Source organism: Arachis ipaensis, chromosome B10 (genome assembly GCF_000816755.2).
Source record: "Arachis ipaensis cultivar K30076 chromosome B10, Araip1.1, whole genome shotgun sequence".
Lineage (NCBI taxonomy): Eukaryota > Viridiplantae > Streptophyta > Magnoliopsida > Fabales > Fabaceae > Arachis > Arachis ipaensis.
In genome coordinates this window covers 130,382,895-130,391,645 of record NC_029794.2, presented here as the reverse complement: position 1 = coordinate 130,391,645, position 8,751 = coordinate 130,382,895, and the positions used below count along the sequence as shown (strand labels likewise).

At 40.2% G+C, this 8,751-nt stretch overlaps 1 long non-coding RNA gene across 1 annotated transcript in view; it reads right to left on the bottom strand.

Annotated features, from left to right (window-relative positions):
* Positions 8,640-8,751, bottom strand: part of LOC110268062 — a 12,098-nt gene continuing 11,986 nt past the window's right edge. Inside the window, exon 3 of the long non-coding RNA XR_002356100.1 lies at positions 8,640-8,650. This is a non-coding gene — a long non-coding RNA (uncharacterized LOC110268062). The remainder of the gene's footprint in view (positions 8,651-8,751) is intronic.

Below are 8,751 nucleotides of genomic sequence, written 5' to 3'. Positions count from 1 at the left end.
TGATATATTCTATATATATTATTTCACATATTTTTAATATATATTTTTTATATTTTAATATATATTTTATTTACAAATTATTAATTTGTGGTATATATGTGAATATTTTTTAACTTAACTAAAAGTATAATATCACAATTGATTTATTCAAAATTGCTCGGTCATATAAACATAATATAACTTTTTTCTCAACAATAATATAACAATATACTAAAAAGAGAAATAACACTACACAAATAATACATATCTCTATTTTTACTAATAACTCTCCAAGAAAGTGAAGACGACTTTTACTGTAAACCCATATTAACTTATAAACTTCATTTGAATAATATCATTACATATGATGTCTATTCATATACTTAAATATGTTAATTAACTTAATCACTAAATCATAATTCCTAACAATTCTAACTAATATCTTTACAAAGTTCTAGCTTGCACAATAAATTGACAAATTGTTTTACTACTTAATAAGCATGCTAACATGTGATGATATAATTGTAATAAACTCTGGTCACAAATTTTGATTATCTTTTTTGTAATATGACCAATTTTGACTTGTTAACATATATAATTTTTGTAATAATTTAGTCAAATATATTAAATTATCTAACAATTTTTAATTAAAAAAATTTACATAAAAATAACTCCATGTGAATATTCATCACTTTTTTAAATATTTAGGTTAAGATCTTTTGTTTGCATATATGTCTTTACATAAGAAGATTATGAAGTAGGAATATTTTGAGAAAGAAGTTAAAAAAATTTTGGTACAAATTGAAAAATTAGTCTTAATATTTGATGTTCGGATACATTTTAGGGATACATTTTAGAAGTGATGAACGAAGTAAAAAAGTACTATATGTATTTATCTTATTAAGAGAATAAGAGTGTGTGAATATTGACTGCATCATTTAACACAAATCTATTTTGTAATCTTTTCACCATATTGTACTTTTTTATGTTTAGTAATAAAGGGCTAAAATCATGTAACCTTTTTGCAAATTATATCAATTTTTGAAGGTGAAATTTTTTGCAAAGAGGATAGAATGTAACACCTGAGTATTCAAAAATTAAATAATGAATTATTTAATAATTTATTATATTTGTTTAGAATTATATTTAAAAAATTATTTTACCAAAAAGTAATTAAATCAAAATTATGTGACTGGAGATAAAAGTATCTACGCAAAACATATAAACCAAAACAGAGCCCCCAAAAACAAAGGATCTTCGCTAATTCGGAAGTCTCCAGCATGCCTCAATGAGAAGCCTCGCATCCTGCATTTGAAAACCACAAAATCCACATGGGTGAGAACCAGAGGTCCCCAGCATGGTAACAGCTTCCACATATATAATATATAATAATAGAGAAAAGCCGAAGGCAATCCTAGAACTTCCTCCAGATAAAATCAAAGCTTATAAACAAGCTAAACCATAAAGGGCATCTAACTAAAGATCCTTCAGTCTAACTAATACTTCCCTTTCCAATTCCTTCAGACCTCTCAACCACCAGCAGGAGTATAATATAGCAAACACAGTTATATCAGACAAGAGATATACAAATAGGAACAAATAAGGCATTTAGATAGATAGCAAGTAATATGCAGTCAAATAGGCAATCTCAAACAATTCACATAGTATGCATATGATGAATGCATGTCCCTAATGGCTGATGATATCATCTGTCGGTTATAGAGCCAACCCGACAAGTCCTGGTAGCTAACCATTGGACTGTCCCTCTGTCGTGTCTTCCCAACTCGAGTTATACTCAATATAAATTTGATCATAATCATGATCCATATCCATCACCTTCACTGGTGAATATTTATGGGGTGAGCTCATCCGGGGCTTTCACAGTGCCCGGCCACCCTGACGACATAGGGTCAAAAGAGCTTCGAGTCTCAACCTGGAGCACATGGTGGCTAGCCACTGCTTCCTCCCAGGGAAACTCTCATCTCCGATAGTGGAAGTGCAAACATTCACAATTCATTCAACAACATATATGCATTTATACTTAGCCATAATCATGGCTCCGCCGTAACACAACAATAATCCAGCCATCCGGCTCACGGTTAAATCCATAACCAGCCAATTCATTAACAATTACGGCCCTTCGGCCCATGGCATAACAAGCACTTCCACCGCTATCCTCCGCATTTCACATAATCATCTTTGATCCTCATTGATCACTCATTTTTCCCTTGCTTCACTCGCAAGTTACCACATTCACTAGCTCCTTGTCTCATTGCTAGGCATATCATAATGATTTAAGACATAAGTGGTGAGATCGGAGGCTTAGAAGTATGAAATTTGACTTTTAAAACTCAAAAATCAACTTTGGGATGAAAACAGGGCTACGCGTACGCGCACTTCACGCGCACGCGTGGATGGCCACAACACTCATCGACGCGCAAGCGTCATAGGCGTGGACGCGCAGATTGAAAAATAGCCAAACGACGCATACGCGTCAGCCGTGCGTACGCACGGGTACATTTGTGCCCCAGGTACAAAACTGGCATAACTCTCGGGAAAATGGCTGGGCATTTGGTGCAGCGCATCGACGCGCCTGCGCACACCACGCGCACGCGTTGATGGTTCCTTCTTGAAGAACGGCGCGTACGCGCCAAGTGCACCTACGCACGGAGGGTCATTCTGCTAAAAATTTTCTAAGTTAAAAGCTGCAGAATTTACAGATTCAACCCCCAATCTTCCGATGGACATAACTTTCTCATTTTAAATCGTTTTCCGCCCGTTCTTCCAACGGCATGGACATCCCAGATCCAATTTCATTTCTAAATAAGTTTGATACAAAACGGGGATCCATAGTCCAAGTTATGTCTCGTCAAAATATGCCCAAAAACCATGTTTTCATACAAAACCACAAGGTGCCATTTTCAAAACAAGTCATTTTCAACTATTTTCAAAATCGACCAAAACATACCAATTTCAACCCTTTTTGAAATCAATCAAAATGTACCAAAATCAACATCAAGCCATCCTCAGCTCACACATTGACACTTTACCAAAATTCCTAAAACCACCATCTAACCATTTTAATAATTCTCAATCAAATGGCTACAGGACAAACACAATATCATGTCATACATCCTTCCCCATCCCAATTTTCAATAATACCATTTCCAATCAAACATCATTATACATACTCATCATCATACTCACCATCAACATGGTACCACCCACCAATACAACCTCAATCATTCATCAAGCATATATCACAACATGCATTTTCTCATATATCACACAATCAAGGCATCAATATTCATAGTCACATATATGATCACATCATATATCTCAACCATTCAATAACATCATCAATTCAATGCCTATCTTAGGGCCTCTAGCCTAAGTATTTCCTACCACATTACATATTAGATACGAGAAACCGAGACCATACCTTAGCCGATTTCCCAAGCTCAACCGGAGCACTTCCAAACCACTTGTCCACAAGTCCTCTAGGTCTCAACACCTCCAAGAACAGATTTTTACCACCAAAAATCCCTTTTCAAGCTTTCCAAGGTCTCAATCAAGCCCCCAATATTCACACATACACAACCTAAGCCACAATCATCATACCCATACACAACATCTCAATACCCAAACATCATAGAACAATAAATTATACTAGGCTTGAGAATCTTACCACACCCAAGGTCCAAGGAGACAAGATTAACCTTCTCCTTCAAGAGAGTTGGGTCCTATAACATCAAAGATTTCAAAATCTCAACATTTTTGCTCATGAAACTCGAAATCAAAGCTGGACATTCGAAGAGCAAAACGTGGCTTACCTCAAAATTGATTGTATGAGTTTTGTAGAGCTCTCCGTGGTGAACGCGTGGCTGCAAACAGTGTGGCAATCGGAGCTCTAGATCAAAAGTTATGGTGGTTTGAAGATCAAATGAAAGAAAGAACTTGAGAGAGTGTTCTTTCCTCCATGGCCTCTATTTCGGCGTGTTTCTTGAGTGTAGTGAGAAGAGAGAGTGCTGAAATGAGTGTATTAGGTTTAGTTTAGTTGGGCCAAGGGCCCAGTTTGGGTCCGGTTAACCCGGTTTGGTCCGTTCGGTCCAATCTTGGTCCGATTTCTATAAAATTGGTACCGAAATTCTCGTCTCAATCTCCTCTATCATATTTAGCCATAAAAATCACATTTTTTGGCTTTCTAGAATAAATTCTCATTTATGGGTTAATTGGCCATTAATTAACCGGGTCTTACATTCTACCCACCTAATTGGGAATTTTGCCCACAAAATTCAAATTCAATTACCTGAGAATAAGTGCGGATAATACGTTCGCACCTCCGACTCAAGTTCCCAAGTGTGTTCCTCAACACCGCCTCGAATCCAAGCCACTTTGACTAACGAAACCTCTTTTCCACGCAATCGTTTGATACTAGTATCATCAATTCTGACTGGAGCCACTGGAAGCGTCAAATCTTCTCTTAACTGAACCGATTCCGGTTCTAACACATGGCTAGCATCAGGAATATACTTCCGAAGCTGCGACACGTGAAACACGTCGTGCAGGTTCGAAAGATGAGGTGGTAGAGCCATCCAATATGCCACCGGTCCAATCCTCTCCAGGATCTGAAATGGACCAATGTATCGAGGATTCAACTTCTTCGCTTTAATTGCCCTACCTACTCCTGTGGTTGGAGTAACCTTAAGGAAAACATGATCTCCTTCCACAAATTCCAAGGGCTTCCGCCTCTGATCGGCGTAACTCTCCTGGCGACTCTGCGCCGTAAGCATCCTATCTCAGATTTTCTTGACTTGTTCGGTGGTCTCAGCTATCATCTCCGGCCCCAACAAGCCTTTCTCTCCAGCTTCATACCAACATAGCGGAGATTGACATTTTCTCCCATACAAGGCCTCATACGGAGCCATTCCGATGCTCGCATGGTAACTATTATTGTATGCAAACTCCACTAACGGCATATACCGATCCCAACTCGCCGGTTAGTCCAAAACACAAGCTCTCAACATATCCTCTAGTGTTTGGATCGTCCTCTCGGATTGACCATTTGTTTGAGGATGGTAAGTTGTACTCAAGCTTAATCGGGTTCCAAAAGCTTTCTGAAATATACCCCAGAACTTCGAAGTGAAACGAGGATCTCTATCAGAGATTATAGTAGCAGGTACACCATGGAGTCTCACAATCTCCTTTATGTATAACCGTGCTAGATCCTCAAGGGTGTAAGTCATCCGAATGGGCAAAAAGTGAGCTGACTTCATCAGTCGGTCCACAATCACCCAGATAGCATCAAAACCAGTCCTAGTCCTTGGCGATCCCGACACAAAGTCCATTGCAATACTTTTCCACTTCCATTGCGGAACCTCTAAAGGTTGCAACATCCTGGAAGGTCTTTGATGTTCAATCTTTACCTTTTGATAAGTTAAGCACTTTGAAACATATTCCGCCATATCATTCTTCATACCTGGCCACCAAAACATTGCCTTTAAATCATGGTACATCTTAGTACTTCCCGGGTGAATGAAGAATCCGCTTTTGTGTGCCTCCTTTAAGATATCTTGCCTCAAAGTGCCAACATCCGGCACAATGATCCTACCCTTGAATCTCCATAACCCATCTTTTTCTTCCGACACTCTCCACTGTTTTCCTTGCTCGATAGCCGGTAACACCTTCCATAACGCTTCATCATTTTCATGAGCCTTTAGGAGTTCAGACTTAAAGTCACTTGAGATTTCTAATCGGCTCAAACACAAAGTTCCAGATACTTCTCGAGCACCACTTTTCAGACTCTCGAATCCCTTGAGCAACTTCTCCTCTTGAAGCATCATCCAAGCCGCATATAACGACTTCCGACTTAACGCATCCGCCACTACATTCGCCTTTCCCAGATGGTAATTCAACTCAAAGTCGTAGTCCTTCAATAATTCCATCCACTTTCTTTGCCTCATATTAAGCTCTTTCTGATCAAAGAGATATTTCAAGCTCTTGTGATCGGAGAAGACTTGGAACTTAACCCCATAGAGATAATGCCTCCACACCTTCAAGGCAAACACAACCACAGCGAGTTCCAAATCGTGCGTAGGATAACTAACTTCATGAGGTCTCAACTGGCGTGAGGCATACGCCACTACATTATGATGCCGCATCAGCACGCACCCTAGACCCTTTAGTGAGGCATCACAGTACACCTCAAACGGTTCATTCGGCTCAGGTAACACCAACACAGGTGCAGTGGTCAACTTTTTCTTCAACGCCTGAAAGCTCTCCTCACACTCAGGAGTCCAAACATATGGTGTGTCCTTGCGGGTTAACTTTGTCAACGGCAAGGCTAATTGTGAAAAGCCTCTGATGAACCTTCGGTAATAGCCAGCTAAGCTCAGAAAACTTCTTATCTCAGTTACTGTGGTTGGTTGCTTCCAATCCATCACAACCTCCACCTTAGTTGGATCTACGGCTATCTCCTTCTTACTCACCACGTGACCCAAAGACTTCACCTCACTCTTCCAAAACTCACACTTAGACAGTTTCGCATAGAGTTTCTTCTCCTTTAGAATCTGCAACACGGTTTTCAAGTGTTCCACATGCTCTTCTTCAGTCTTGGAGTAAATCAGTATGTCGTCAATGAAGACAACAACGAATTTATCCAGAAACGGACGGAACACTCTGTTCATATAATCCATGAATACTGCAGGAGCATTTGTCAACCCAAAAGACATTACAGTGTACTCGTAATGACCATAACGAGTCCTGAAAGCGGTCTTGGGGATATCCTCACCCCTCACCCTTATCTGGTGATAATCGGATCGCAAATCGATCTTAGAGAAAACCCCATCTCCTTGTAACTAATCCATGAGATCATCAACTCTCGGCAACGGGTACTTATTCTTTATCGTGACCTTGTTCAGCTGCCTGTAATCCGCACAGAGCCACATACTCCCATCTTTCTTCTTTACCAGTAACACTGAAGCACCCCACGGGAAAACACTTGGTCGGATAAAGTTCTTACCCAACAGATCCTCTAACTGAGACTTTAACTCAGCCATTTCCAGTGGTGACATCCTATACGAAGCACTCGAGATTGGTCCAGCCCCAGGCACCAACTCGATAGCAAACTCGACCTCTCGGTTAGGTAGAAATTTATCAATATCATCGGGAAACACTTCCGGAAACTCGCGTACAACCAGAATTCGCTCCAATCTTTGATCATCGCCCGAAACACCCGCGGTCAACAACAAGATACCCTGACATTCGGTCCCAGAGTAATTCACCATCATAGAATTTAAGTAGTAACTATTCACTACCACCGGCCCTTCTGTATCTTCTGGCATGAAGCACACTGTTTTTGTAGAACAGTCGAGCAGGACATGGTTCTCATATAACCAGTCCAATTCCAAGATAAGATAAAGATCGATCATCAGCAAGCAGATTAAGTTATGGATAAAATCATGCTGCTTGAACCTAAACGAAACTTTCGGGCATCCTAGCCTAGTTACCATGGCTTCATGGGTAGCATTATACACTTTTAGGTCATAACCTAAAGTTACGATCTTCAATCCTAACTCATGGGCTTTCTCAAATGCAATGAATGAATGCGATGCTCCCGAATCAAATAAAGCATTTAAAGTTTGACCAGCCATTTCACAGTTACCTCGGATAAGTGTCTCGGATCCCTTGGCACCTATAACTGAGGTGGTGAACACCCGACGAGTCTGCTGTGCTTTCCCTGTACCTTGTTTTTCCTTCTTCGGACAGTTTGGGACCTTATGTCCCGCCTTACCACAGAAATAGCACAAACCCCATCCGGCTATGCACGGGACTCCCGGATGGTGACTTCTACACCTAGCACAAGCTTGATCATTCTGTGGCTGCTTTCCAAACCCTTTCCCTTGGGAGTTGTTGTTGTTGGGCCTCCTAAAAGAACCTCCCCTCTTGAAAGGTGGACCTCTAGGTGCAAAGCTCTTCCCTCGATTCTGTGGGAATGATCCTTTGTGACTCCCTCTCTCAGCAACTGCCTTCTTCACACACTTTTCAGCAACCCTACACTTGTTCACCAACATAGCGAAAGTTCTGATCTCCATTGGTCCCTGAGCTCCATTTCTGTCGTTGCCATGGTTGTTCATCTGTTGACCAAGAGCCTCAGTAGTGGCTTGCATAGCAGCAGCCATGTTCTCCAACGCAGTCATAAAGTTCACTGGGTCATTAGGGTCAATCTCTGGCGCACGAGCATTCGTATGACCTCTCCCACGGCCTCTACCGCGTCCATGAGGCGCCATCTGGTTCCTATACACACCAAACATTCGATATTAATTAAGTTGATCAGTCTCAATATCGAAAGTCTAGTGCTTCAAAGTCCCAAATGTATGCTCATGAACGTTTATGCCAATTATATCAAGTAGATATACTAACAGCACATAACACACATACAGAGAATGCACAGAAGCATAGTCAGTCCGTCCCTCAGGCTCTACAGGAACGAACTGCTCTGATACCATAATGTAACACCCTACCATACAAAGTCTTATGCTTAAGTCATAATTCAGAGATGGCAAGGTATTACGACCTCTAAAACAAAAAAAAAATTAGTACGAATAGTATTGTGAAAAATGATTATAACTAGGAGCCTTTATAAGAAAATTGGGTAAAACAAAAATTGTAACTCGAAAAGCGCAACACTCCGATCGATAACGTACCGAACAAGAATAAACCAACGCGAGATTATATATATATACAAAAGAGTGTCAAAAACGGGAATATCAA